Here is a 15,471-nt window from a genome sequence, read left to right on the forward strand (position 1 = left end):
AACCAGTCAACATTTATTCGCCACGATTTGCGTGTCTTTGGTCACTTTCTGCCGAAGAACTCTTTTTGTCCGTCAACAATTTATTTTTATTTAGCTCTTTTTATCTACCTACTTATATCTAATTGTTGTTTACGCTTGTGCTTTGTAATTTGGTGCGTGTTTAATCGAAACTAATTTGAATTTATTGCGCAAGCAAGATTGTTACCGTTATATTTGATGTCTCTTGCGCACAAGAGACTTCAGTAAGCGGGATTTCGTGAGGTTAAATATAAAAATAATGACTTACGGCAGTTGAACTCGTAGCAAGGTAATCGCAAATGTAAATGAAATTGTATTTTTGAAGAAACTCACCTGAAAGAAAAGAAAAAACAAAATTTCAGTAATTTTTCGGTAGTAAAAATAGTTTGTGCTACTTAATATTAAGCAATTAATATAATTCGACTTCGGTGATTGTTTAAATTTCGAGATAGTAATACACCTTCTTATGTAAAACGAAAAGTCTGGCAGCATTATCTTTCCTATTTCTTCTGAGAGAAAGAAAAGTCTGTAAACATTTTAGCTCTTAACAAAAACAATAAATTTAATTAAAAACAAAAACATATTAAGCGCAATATGCTATAAAGAATGATAAGTATATGCATCCATAATTAATCTGCCATATGACAGTTATCATTGCAAGTCAATATTTTAATATTAGAATTAATTTATTTGAAATAATAAATTATTTTATATTTTCTTTGCATTAACGTTTTCAAGCATGTGTCAACTCTGCTCGAAAAAATTTTCGGCTCGTTCTTGAAACTGTTTAATTTAGTGATCTTTTATTTATTGTTTTTACAAATTTTAATGTGATAAAAAATCGAAATAGGTGGCAACCTAACAGTAAAATTGTTTTATATCTTTTAAAAACTCCTTAGTTTTATATACGTATTGTAACAATTAAATTAAATGAAATTAAATCTAAAAAATTTATTAAATTTTAAAGCAGTTGGCAACTCTCATTTAAAATAATGAGAAACCGTAAGTTTGTTTTTTAGTTTTAGGCTTTATACGCATTTTGTAGTGATTTTTTTCCATACATTGTAATACGCAATTTCTTATCGAAACAATTGAGTAAAAACTTTCGAACAGCTGGCAGCCCACTTCTGAAAATATTTTCAACACAGGTATTTTTTAGAATTTTATTTTTTATTTTGCTTCAAACATTTCAAACAGCTGGAAACTTGAAATAATTAAAAATCTCTCCTCGGATAATCTTTTAAATACTATGATTTTTTTTTAAATATCTGCAGTTTCTTACACATAAAATAATAATTATTTCATATAATTCTTATTGATTTAAATATTTTAAACAGAAACTGAAAAAAATTAAAAATTTATCGACAGAAAATACTTTTAACACCAATTTTTTTTAATACCTCAAGGTTGATGCACATAATCTAATAATTTTTTCAGATATTTCTTATTGGTTTAAAAATTTTAAACAGTTGGTAAGTCTACCCAACGAAAAATTTATTAGCTGTAGTCTTTCTTTCTAATAAACTTGACACCCCCTTTGTATAAATTTGTATGTTAATTTACAATTTTTAAACAGGTGACAACACTGCTAAAAGTATATTTACATATGTGTTAGCTTTCTTGACACGCACAACATGACAACGCTCAATATTTGAATGTAATTTTTTATTACCTACCTATATATTTAAAGACACAAGAGTGTTCTATGAAAACCATTATCAACCTTTTACTTTGATTGAATGTGTATCACCTGTCAAAACTAGGTAATACGTGGTTTACCAATATGTATAGCGGTCCGTGATTTGCATGAAATTTTGGCGCACAGTGCTTTTTCAATTAATTGCTTGACGCGCACAATCGTATGCGAAATCAGTGCGTCTATTCACAAATGCCTTTGTGTACCTTAAATAGTATTAGCAGGTTAATTATAAACAATTTTGTTTGCAAAGTTGCAGCCAATACCACTCATCATTTTCAAATAGCTTCCCCGAAATGCAGATTGTTTTGCCTTCAAAAGAGGTGAATCATTCAAATCAAGAAATATTGTTTAATACTTTACATTACTTTCACTGAAATTAACGAACTTGTTCTCCATATTACTTTCTGATGATACAACACTCAGCCATCAGAATTATGAAATCCAAATTATGAAATCCAAATGAGCAAAGCTTGTATATGTAGTTCACTGATAGCTAATGTTGAAACGAGTTTTCTTATAGACTCGCATAATCAACAAGAAATAGAAAACAAGCGGTTATAATAAAATAAAGAAGCATTGAAGAATCGAACAAACAGCTGGTATAAATGACATAGACTGGCATAATCAACGAGACATCCGAAATAACAGGTACAAATCATATAAAAATAAATATATGACATAAATTACGTAGACTGACACAATCAACGCGAAAAATGAGTGAAAAAAAGACCAAGGTTTGGCAAATCGAATAGCAGCAAGTAAAAATCAGATAAAAATAGAATATCAAGTCGTTATACCAAAATATAGGACTGTTGGAGAATCGAACAAACAACTGATATAAATCAAATAGACTAGCATAATCAACGAGAGGGATTCGTGAAAGATGTAGAAAAATTAACTGGTATAACTCAGATAAAATATATTATATTTTTTATACCAAAATATATCAGTGTTGGAGAATCTAACAAACAGCTTGCACAAAATTTACGACTAGTACAATCAAAAAGATGTACTAGAGATACAAAGGCCAAGATTTCGAGAATCGAAGAGACAACTGGTACAAATTACATTAACACAGAATAGCTAGTAGTTATACCACTTAAATAAAGTACACGCAGACTCTATTGTATAGACCTGAACAAATTTTATTTTTGATTTTCATGTAAAATTTTTGTAAGACAATTGAGAGAAACATTATAAACGAATACCGAACCGAAGACGACTTATGTATATAGGATAAATTAATCAAACCACCTAGTCTAAGAACTGATGCGAAAGTTTTGAATTTCAAGTCAATAAAAGCGAAATAGTTTAAAATGCTCTCGTCTCGTGGCTCAATCGAAAGACACTTTGGTTTCATTTCTGCCTTTACTTAAGTGCAGTAATTAGTGGATGCGGTACAAATCAAAGTGAAAATGCTAGCAAGGAGCGATAATTAACGGTTTTATTGTTACACATTTGCTCATACACACACATACTCACAGATAAAATTGCAACTATATGCTCTTACAATCTATTTTATGTGTACACGCTCATTATAGTTTAATGGCAATCTTCGATTCTCTCGATGAAATTGTCGTGTTGTCTATAATTTGCTGCAATTATAATCTCAATTGTTAATGTTATTTGTAGTTTTGTGAAATGTTGCTGCAATGCTACGGGACATCAATGTTTTTATTGTAATCGTTATTGGTTTCTCGCATTTGTCGCTTGTCGAGTGGCAGTCGGACGCTCAGTAACCGCCAATTAGCAGAGAACAGTATTTTTAGCGGTTAATTATTTTTAAATCCACCGCATTGTTATTGTTGTTGTTTTTACTCTCAGCTGAGTTCGTCTATATGTTTTTTTATTGCTACGAATCAGATAACGTTTACAAAGGCAACAATAACAACTAAAAACAGTTGTAGCAACAACTACAAACTCAAGGCGCATTGTTGCCACATCAATTCAAGTTCAATGGATTGTAATTAAGGGTTAAATTCTTGAATTCTTAAATTCTCTACAATTCGCTATTGCACAGTGGGTCATTTGTTAGCGAAAATAAGGGAAAAGGTGTATTTTTAATAATAATAAATTTATGTTGGTATTTTTGTTATTATGCCAAAAAGTTCTTAATTTTTGAAAGCTTTTGAAGCAGTTTAATCATCGAATATGAAAACTCAGCATAAACAAAAAATTAAAGTTAAAAAAACTGTAAATTTAGCACTTGAAATTACTGGTTTCTAATTAGTTCTAAGCAGATTTTTGAGACATACATCGTCAATAATCGTAGCTTTTACATGACTGCAGGATAGAGCAAACCGTGGCCTCGTATATACCGGGGAGGATATAGGATACGAGTCCACTGATCAATCAATTGTTGGTTAAAACAAATCTGCAGAAAATTGTTGCAAAGTTGCCTTGATTAACTCCGGACCTGGAAGGAGTTGTCTCCGTTGGTATAACTCGCTGTTTCACTATGCAATATTCACTGTTACGAAATCACTTATATCTAACAATCTTCCGTAGCTTTTATCTTTCCAACACTACAAGAGTCCCCTGTCGTTCCTCATCAATTACACTTGGATTGATAAGAGAGTTATACAGTTTTATTTGTATACATCCATTATATCCGAGAGAGGACTTTAATTCAGTTACTTAAAAGAGTCTGATGATGAAGAAGTTTATTGCTAGCGATAGTGAAGACAGACACTCTTGGACTAACTTTAAGCGCACAATGAGCCTCAACGCTAGCCGCTCAACTGTCGGAATAAATGCTCACATTTTTGAAATAGACTACATAACGGAGCAATACATCTATTGCTTCAATAATGACAGCCACATTTTTCTACAAAAACGCTACAGTAATCCGGTAGCCTAAAGCTCAGCTTGTTGGAGAGTTCCTTACTCCCCACCAAACGTCTAAGCTTCAACCCATCCGTCAAAAAGCTTGCTCAGTCTCTTCTTCACCGACTTCGTTCGTTAAAATATGCATAAATATGTTTATGATTTTTACACTACTAAAATGGTCAACATGACGAGTTGAGTTGATTTAGTCATGCCCGTCTCTCTGTATGTATGTATATACGCGAACTAGTCCCTAAGTATTTGAGGTATCGCTCTTCTCCCCAAGAAGTTGCTCATTTGTCAGAAACACCGATATCGGCACACTATGTCATAAAACTGCGATACAAACTGAACGATCAAAATCAAGTTTTTAAAATTTTTTAATTTTTAATTATTCTAAAACGTCTCAAAATTACCCACTATGCTTCGCCCTACAGCAGTTCGAACCACTTGTGCGTCGTGAAAAAATTTTCTTTTTTTGTTTTTACACCACAATCAACAACCACAGATTGAAATGTACTTATGTGAATACTCATTAATGCCGTTCAAGCATTTAGCGCTGCATCGATGTGGCAATGTGTAAAACACACATGATTTGTGCAGCGAAGCGCTGGTGGCAACTTGCTGAAGTTGTCGCCGTAATTTGTGCGGCGAAGGCGTGGGCGTCAGCGGCGGGTGTGTGGCACGGAGCGTACAAGTCAAATACCATTTAAATCATTCACAATTGATTGCTGATGTTTGTAATTGTGGAATGCAATTGTGAGTGTATTGCCGTTGTTGCTCTTGCTGTCATTACGCAGCGACTTTCGACATGCTGCGCTTGAGTAGAGCGTAAAGTAGACAGTCACAGTTGTGGCATGCAACAGTCGCTTTGGCAAAGCTGCATTTGTGCGCATTTTTGTGGCAACATTACCGGCAATGCATTGCAAATTCCACTAACTTTGTGTTTATTGCTTTTGTGCAAGAATTTTGCTGTTTTTGTTTGTTTTTACTTTTTTGACGATACGCCAACATTACTTACTGAGGGCATGCACCACATGCCAAATATATGAGTTGCACTTAAAATTCCAATAAATAATCGCTTGCCACATGCAACCGAGCGATTAAAGTGCTGCTAACGCACTAAAATTTATTGTTGGCTCATTGCCGCTTTGCGGAAGAGGCGCACAAAATTGCAATGAATGCATTAAACCAATAGGCAGCGCAATTTCGAGTAGCTAACTGTATCCGCAGTGGCTACAATAGCCAGCTGACCGCTCATAATGACTTGCATTCTAGCAGGCTAGCAATACATAGCTTTTTGTTATTGGAAACTCATTTGTTGTAACTGTAACAATGAACTTCTGTTGCAGCGGTTCTGCGGAGATAGTGTTAATGCAGTGGCGTATAGTAGCGGTGCTGTAGCAACTATAAATTGGTTTGCTAATTTATGCCAGTTGTTTGTTCGATTCGCCACTTTCCAAGTTGTTGTAAATGTGCAGGCAAGTACGAAAAGGTAATACTCAAATTGTAAAGAATATTGTTGAACAGTGAGTGGATGGTCATCTAATCGAGCTGTTCAAAACTGTCGGAAGTTCACAAAATCGAGAAGAAAATGTATATATATAAGACGGATCAAAGACCTGATAAACTAAGCACCTTTGTGGCACAACACTACTCTAAGGCATTGAAAAATCTACGCTTTCTCCAAAGCTGAAGAGTTATACCATATTATATGAGCGGTTGTCAATCATCCGTACTATTTCGGTGTCCAAATTCTAAGCATAGAAGTGTTAAGCAGGGGGTTCCATAAGATGGTCCCTCTTTCCGCTACGTTTAATGTTTACATCTAGAAACTCTCTCCTCTACCAGAAATAAAAGTAATCGGTCGAGACCCTTCGAAAGTATGTTCAAGAACGCATGAAGCTAGTTCTTGTAAAAATAAATCCATTAAATTGTAGGTTTTATCTAGCATAGTAAGGTATATCCGATTTCGGTGAAATCAAGTGTATGGGAGAAGCTCATGGTAGATAATTCCCTATAAATCCCACCAAACACACAGAAAAACCTTCCTGACAGTCAATCCTGGCTTGGCCATTGTAATTTGACCACATCCGTTTTTGCTTGATGTTGTCGTAAGTGACTCACTTTTTATCGCCAGTAACCGTCCGCTCAGAAATTTCGACTTTATCGATGTCATTAATTCAACGGGGGATTACAGACTACTAAAGTCATCTATTAGAAAATAATGGGTTACTTTTTATGAAATCTAGTATTTGATACTTTTGAATATTTCATCGGTGACCTATAAATTAATAACTAAGTTAATACTGATTTAATAGTGATCTGAGAACTTCAAACTATTTAAATTCAAGGAGCTTTAATACTTTTTTCAAATATGTATATAGTATAGTTTAATGTTGTTATGCGGAGAAGGAAATATCAACTTTTACTTTTCCGTTTCTTCATAATTTTAATTTCGATTTTGCTCATTGCCAGCTAACTACCGAAGTGGCCGCTGCCTGTATCCGTTGCACTTTCCATAAGCCCGAAGAGACCACTTCCATGCGCTACGCGCACCTCGCCGCAGGCAATTTTGGGCGGCAATAACAAAAAAGTATATAAAAACAGTAAACAACAACGAAAATAATTTACGAAGTTGTTCAAAGGAGTGTGAGAGAGGCAGCACAGGCTACAAGAGGGCGAGAAGTAGCTTGGACTAACGAAATTCCGGCCGCAGGCGAGTAATTTTGATTTGTAAAAACTTCTTTATTTGGGATTGAGAGTATAGGGAATGGAAGGAACGGAAGTTTTTTGAACAACAAAATTTTATTGTACAACAAAACAAATTTTTGTGTAAAAGGAAAGTATGCAGAAAAAGATATTGCACAAATGAGGTTATGTTTACGAAGAAAATACAATGTGCAGGGTAATTAAATAATTTCGTGCAATAAAATGTGAGAATTAAAACAATAACAAAAATAAAATTTGTTTCTTTTTTGCAACTGGAGGCAATTATTTTGTTTTTGTTGTGTTTTTTGTTTTGCTTTCACGCTCATCATCTTCTGCTGTGAGTTAAAAACGACTTTTTGCCAGCTCATTTGCTTTATTGCACATTTTATTACTTTATTGCACCCAAAGGATAGATTCATAAATTCACAAATGCAACACAAACAACACAAAATAAAATAAAAAAATTTAAAAAATGTAAATAACAACAAACACACTAAACTTGACTTGTTGCTAAGCACAGCTACAGTCAGTCAGCAATACATTGCTTGTCAGCAATAACAAAGTGTACAACAACATAATAATTATAACAACAACAACTTCAGTGGCATTAAAAACAACATGCAACGGCACATTTCGCAGCTTTTAATTATTATCAACAATTAAACGGCGCACACAGAGTGCAAAGTACGGCTAGAATATTCTCAGCATCAACACACTCACACACACACACTCATGCGTATGCACGCTCGTGGCGCTGAATCATGCTCGTATGTACGTCGCGACGCAATTTAGTTCCGCTGAAATTGCTTTGTTTACACACATACACACATCCACTCATAGCGTAAATTGTTCATACGCCATGTGGTACCAACGGGGAAATGCTTTGCATACAAAATGCTTAAAATTACAACAACAATTAATATAAATTGTAGCGTTGAATTGGCAAATGGTTGATGTTTGTTTTCATGACGACTTTTTATTTGTGTATATTTTTTCTAATGATAAATCCACTAATATATTAGGGTGGTCTTTTGAAGATTCATATAATAATTTTTTACAGACTCACCGCATATAATGATACTCGTTTTTATTATTTTATACATTTCATATGCCATTTACAAATATTATAGGGGCTCTAAGTATAGGTGCCTCGATGGTGACTTAAGAAGCAAGAACACTTTTAGTTTTGAATTGGTAAATGGTTCGTGTTTGTCTGCATGAAGATCTTCAATTGCGGTTTGTTATTATACATTTACTAAATAAATTTATATTAGGGTGGTTCTTCAAAATTTGATTTTTACAATCTGTTAAGATAAGCGAGCACTTTCTATACTAATTTTATATGGAAATTTTTTTAATTATAAACACTTTAGGTAAACAACAAAAGTGTGTAAAATTGTAATGTCCTGTGGCAAGCTTGCACTAATATGAAACGTATTGCGTATTTTTGAGTTTTTATTCAATAAGATGGTCTTAAAAAAAAAAATTAATTTTTTACAGTCTCATATTCACTGCATACATTTTAAAATAGTTTTATAACTTTATCACTTCTAAATATTGTGAGCATTTCCCTGCTTTATGTGTACCATGTTGGGGTCAAAGCTCCGGATCTGTGATGACAAACTGCAGGAGCATCAAAGCTCATGTTCTTTTTTTCTTACGAATGAGGTATTTCGTAAATCTCATACATAAAATTAATAATATATAGCATCTCATATATGTAAAGTTTCTTGTGATTAGAAATAACAAAGTTAATATAATTTTTTTCCCAAAGAGTATAAACCTTAGTATTCTCTAAATAGACACGATATATATTAAAAGTGATCATTTCGACTTTAATATAAAATAATCACTACCTCTATATTAGTAGGGTATAGATAAGCATATGTAAAAATTTTCTACAAACAATTAAGAACCACCCTAATATAAAAGCTTGTTTACATTTATGTACATAAAATCGTTAAAATTTATGCTGCAAATGTGTCAGCGAGGATACAAGTTTCTGTTTACAATTAAATATCAGCCTATTTATGTATATAAAGCTGTAGAAATATTGCCACACCAGCGTTCTCATTGTCAAAATTGAATTTCAATTGAAATGTTCTGTAAAACAATTGAAAATCATTTTTGCGCTTTAAAATAGAAACACACAAAAACACACATATATATAAATATAGCAGATAATAAATTTAAATTATGGCAATTTTTTTGTTGTTTGATTCGTTGAAAGCTCCAAGTGCCCTTTGATGAAGAAATATTTTTCTGACATAGCCTTCTGCGAAATAGCTTATGCGTTTAAGTTTTTATCAAAAAGTGTTGATTTAATATTTATAGAAAATAATTGTAATTAAATGAATGATTCACCTAATACTGCTGCAAAAGCTCCCAAGTCAAAAACTATTAGGGAGAGGCCATTTTCAGAAGCCCTGGATATCTTAAATATTAAAAGTAATTTTAAAAATTTTAACCCTCGAAATTTAACATATGGGCACTAAGCTCGCATCATTTTGATCTCTTTCACCAGAAAAACTGTCCACATATTACTTGACGGGAAATATTAAAGGTTAGAACCACCAATTAAGATGTTCTCGCGCAAAACCATAAAATGGTCGAAAACAATAAGATTCGAATTAATTAGAAATTAAAATTTTTATAATCGATTCATTTTTCTATTAACATTAAATACAGGAAAATGTCATGATCATGTCTTTTAATTCAGCATCCAATCTGTGGGATTCGATAAACTTGTTGCTTGTTCTTCCTTACTTGCACTTTAAATGCTAATTTTCTTATTCTTTATGTCTACCAGCAACACATTAAGGGCAAAGACATTAACATTTAGCACTGCCGCAGCCACACAGCACGGCCGACACTGCACAACGGAAGTTGTTACAGTTGGTAACGACGCAACAACAACAACATTACACTCATTTAGCCTGCCCTACTTCCCTTTAAAGAGTTGCCAGAACATGAAAACGGCATTTCGCATAAACGCGACCCCCTTTAACCAAGCGCGCAGCAACAACAAGCATGGAAGTAAGCAGCAGCGGCGGTGTGGGCATTCAGCATCCATTCACCTCCTTCACGAGCAAAACCAGCAACATTTTCATAATTACTAAATTGTAATTCACATGAACTTTTGTGCGTGCATAATCGTCTCAGAAGCAACAATAACAATGAGTGAAATTCGTTGTACAAAAAAGAAGTAAGAATAAGCGCAAAGTGAAACAAAAAATAAAACAGAAAATATTTAGAAAGGGAAAAATAAAAATAAAACTTGTGTAATAGGCAATTGTTGTTGTTGAAGTCATTTTTTGATGTTGTAGTTAATTTTGTTGTTTTGGTTATTACTTGTGTTGTTGTTTTTGTTGCAAAAAGTTGAAAAAGTTTGTGGTTTTTGTTGCTATTTTTTGTTTTCGTTGTTGTTGTTGTCATTGTAGTGTTGTATTTGTTACTTGTGTAATAATTGAAAATTTTGCTTTTGGTGGCGTTTTGTTGTCGCTGTTTTAGTTGTTGTATTATTTTATTGTTTTTGTTGTTGTTTATAATATTCATTTGTTGTTCCATTTCATTGCTTCCACAACAAACACACACATATATACTCATTCAACGTCATACCACCAACGCACAGTGTTTTCGCCCATAGGCCAATAATAAAAAAAAAAAATAATTAAAAAAAAAAAATAGCGAAAAAGTAAACAAATTGTCTCTAAAAGGTCCAAACTTCTTAATGGCAAACCGGTTTTTCTATAAATATAACGGTTGTTTCTAAAAATAGCATTGAAATTGTGAACACTTATTAATTTTTTAAGAGCACATGCACACAGCGAGAATATTTCGCAACAAAAGTGAAGTTCAAAGAAGTCAGGCGATTTATTACGTATACGTATTTAAATTATTTTTAATGGATTTTGAAGGGTAACACATTTATTTTATGTTAAAAAATTAACAATAACTAACTTGTGTTGAATGTATTTTTACATCGATACTTTAGTTTACACTCTAGTTTAGGCATTTTACGATTCCCCATGTCTTAAAGTAATAATCTGCACTTAAAGTTAAGTTTAGCTGTCATAAGTTGCCTACATTCATATAATCTGCAATATACTAATGTCATTTTTTCCATTCAAAGTCAAATTCGTTCTGTTATTGTGCTGTATTTTTGTGTGTTTTCAGTAATCCTGATACATCTGCCGATATTACGGGAACTGATAAAGATTTGATACTCAGAACTTTGTTGCAAGCCATGTCTTCGAGTTAACAGAATAATTCAGCAACATTTGTAGACAATGATTTTGAAACCATGAAGCAGCTGGTTGGCAAATATCCCTGGTTTTAACTATAACCACAAATCAACGCTAAATTTTTGTTTTTTTTTCTAATTATAATATATAAATGTGTTTCTTGGGTCATATTGTCACAATATTTTTGAGTATTACCAATCAATGCGAATAGTCTTGAAATGTGTATTTTACTTTTGTGTTGTATTATTATTAGTAAAACCACGCCTAGTTTCCATTAAATTTAAAAAATAAAAAAGTGATCGAGTGACCGCTACTGACTGTTACTATGGGAGCTGTAGGATATAATCGTCCAAAGTGCCCAATTTTTTTTGGAATATATTTATCATATTTTTAATGGATTTTTGATGAAAATTTCAAAACGATATCTCATCTAAAAGTATTTATAGCCACCGCTCCCATACAAGCGAAACCACTGTGCAACGGTAAGAAATAATAATTTTGAACAATTTGTGAAATGCTTTGCATTTGTTGTTGTTGCGGTTTGGCTACACAGCGTCGAGTGCGTACTGGAAAACTCTTAGTGAAATTCATTATTGAAATTAAAATTTTGCAAGGCAAAAGTTTATGGACGCTTTATACACATATAAACATTTCTTTATATGTACATACATATATTTCTGTAATATGTGTATATATTATATATACTTTCATACACACTTTCAACTCAAACAAATTTATTTATGAGCAAACTCAACTCACAATAATGAGCTGTGTCCCCAGCAGTGTCTATGCTTTTCCGACGGACATAACGGTAAGTGCATATATCCGTTGCGTTTGCAAGAAAGTGTGGTGCATTTATGGCAAGAATTAATGAATTGCGAAAAGTTTTAACAATGCTGCAACAACAACAAACTGCACATTGTGAATATTATTATTGTTATTGTTATTATTATTTTTGTGCTATACCACTCCTAATTGCCATGCAGATTGAAAGGTGAAAGGATGAAATTCGATTTTTATTTACTTTTACTCATTTATTAACATAATCATGCATGGGGTAATTTCACTAACACATACACACATTTACATAAATATACATACGTACATCCTTATGTACATATTCACCGCAGAGGACATTGCCATGGCGCGCCATTCACTTTCGAATTTAAACTTTAGATTGCTTTTGATTTAGACACCAGTTCACTTATAACATTAAATAAATAAACGCATAACATATTTGAGGAATTATGTTAAAACAACTTTAGTTTACTTAGACTAAAGTATAGTTTACGTTCTAGTTAAAATCTGGGCAGCCCATTACCAATTATCTTAAAGTAGTCGGTATCACGAGCTATTTTGATTTCAGAATTTTTTATTTGAAAAATAACGTTTTTGGCATAACTCAAAGGCAATATATCAGCTTTGGTATTGGCTAGCTGTCACGCCATACATAGACCTACAGGTTCCTTGTAATGGCAGAGGGAGGTTCAATTTAGTTTGAACTGAAGTATTCGTCATACAGGACTTCAATAACCTTTGCGAAGTTTAACAGCGAATTGATATTCTAATTCTGATACTTCATCTATTCCCTTGAACTGCGAAGCTCCTAGATATCTGCCGAGTTCTAGATAAAGCCGGACAAAAGCAGAGTAGATATTCCAGTGCCTCTTTCATGCCTACATATCTGTATTTTCTACATGTGTCATTGTTACTAATGCTCATACCACTCGCATGTGATGCCGGTACGTTATGAACTGTGAGTAGGCCAATAACCGTCCTGAGGTCTTTTCGCGGCTTTGTGAGCATACATACATATACTTTTTAGTTTTAAAACTTGTTCTTATGGTGGAAATGTAGGTCCAGTGGTTAGGTATATTTTTAATTTCAAAACTTTTATGTTAAAAAAAAAAAAACATAAATAAAAGATAAAAGTGAACTTGGTTCATATTTAATTTCTTGTACAACTTATAGTTCAAAGTGCTTCAAATGGATGGATTTTCGTCATTCTGACAAAAAATATGTCAAATTACTTTCTAAATTATTTTGAGATTCTAAATGGCTTCCTTAGTAAGATAAGATAAGAGCGCTTGGAAAGTGAGCGCTCACAGGTTCTGCGGAGTGGAGCAAAGTAAATATGTGATGAGTTGCACACAAATTCAAAAAAAAGTTTAACATTATGAAGTTAACTGTAATTTGTATATAGAAATTATTAAATCTTAGATAATAATTGAGTAATTTAAGCCGTTCGTATAGAACTTTTCGCATCGTTCTTTACTTTCGCAACATTTTAAGGATTTTAGAAATGTTCAAATGCGCCGCACATAACGGCGCTGTCATATATTGCTGCAAGCAAACTGTCTATCTGTCAGCGAGCTGCACTATCACTGTCGGAAACACGCTGCGAACCGCGTTGCAGCGCTTGCCAAGTAATTCTATGTCAGCGACGAAGTAAAAATAACACGAGAATTAACACAACCGAGTTGGCGCGCATATAGCATAACCGATGTGGCAAGCTAACAAAGTGCCAAAACGTGTTGCTGCCACAGTTTGTGTCGCGCTGTGCATTGGCTGCAAGACTGCTTTGCTCGTGTGTCAGCTTGTTGTCATTCCAGACGCACTGCGCTGTTAATCCGTTTCGCAGAAATACACTTGCCAATGCGACTGCATGCGTAGTAGTTGTTACATATGAGTGCCACATTGTGTTGCATGCAACAGGCTGGCAAGCAGGCGGCAGTCGCAATATGTAGTTGCTAGCCACTTGGCAGCAGGAAATTATTTTAAAGAAACTGATTGCGAATAGATATGAATGCATACAGATGAAAAATATATTTACAGAAATAAATATAGATATGTATATATATACATAAATATATAGCACTGACTATAATTACATGTTACCAGTTACACCTCAATCACACTCTTAACTTCTCTAAGCTTCGATTGCTGCTGCTATGGCTCTATTTCTTTGATCTACTCCATTTATATGCTTCCCATAAGTTTATATATATTATATAGAGTTGTAGATATGAAGAGATATATGATATATAAAAATCCTCTGAGAAAGTTCATCTGCTTCACATCGAGTCGATTCCGTATTCTACAGAAAGGCATTCGAATTTATTTTCAATCGGTTACAGATAACGGATATGTTCTAGGAGAGTAAATTTGAGGATAACTACAACGAGGTAATCAGTGTTATGTGGGAACTTGTGGCATGTAGGATATGTGAGTGATGTTGGGATCTAGGCGAAATAACTAGAAATTCCCATAGCACCTAACCTGAAACAAATCTAGTAATAAAACACATAATCGAAAAAAAATTTTTAGATCTGTCAGGGGGTATTCCGGTTTCTGGCATTAAAATCTTCCTTTCCGGCCAAATAGCGATATATGCGATATTTCCTCAATCATTGGTTCGAAGAGTAGTTCAGTTTTTGACTATTGAGTATTTTTTATAGCCTTCATGTGTGTGTTATCAATTTTCCATAGGCTAATTGCTTGCTGAAATCTTTATCCTATTAATGCCAACCAACAACAACACTTGCGCAGAATATCTTTTCAGAAACTATTTGGCGAAAACCGCAGGAAATGTCGAGAAAGTAGGTACGGTATGTGAAAATGCACACGCATAAATTGGAAAAAGATATAAATAGAAATAAAAGCGAGTGTGTGGCAAGTGGGCTTTGCGGTCGAATTCGCAGTCATGTTAATTAGACACTTAATGACGCTATGTAATGGAGTTGGAATGCGGAAATGTGCGACTAAAATTGCGGTTATTGCCGAAAATGGGATATAAAAAAATAAAAGTTATGTGAAAGAGATGTTTTCTTAATAATGTAAGGCTTGATATTAATAAATTTAATCTATATACATGTATAATTTTTATATTCTGTTAGAAAATTTCTTCAATCCAATTAACTAAACAAAATGATTCGCTCGTTCGATCTTAATTCAACTCTCTTTAAATCTTTT

The 15,471-nt window shown here is 33.3% G+C and overlaps 1 protein-coding gene across 5 annotated transcripts in view; it reads right to left on the reverse strand.

Annotated features, from left to right (window-relative positions):
• The window catches only part of spri (Src homology 2 domain-containing protein sprint), a 444,507-nt gene that overhangs the window by 188,097 nt on the left and 240,939 nt on the right, over nt 1–15,471 (reverse strand). The gene's annotated exons all lie outside the window — the stretch shown is intronic.

Source organism: Bactrocera oleae, chromosome 5, assembly GCF_042242935.1.
Source record: "Bactrocera oleae isolate idBacOlea1 chromosome 5, idBacOlea1, whole genome shotgun sequence".
NCBI classification, from domain to species: domain Eukaryota; kingdom Metazoa; phylum Arthropoda; class Insecta; order Diptera; family Tephritidae; genus Bactrocera; species Bactrocera oleae.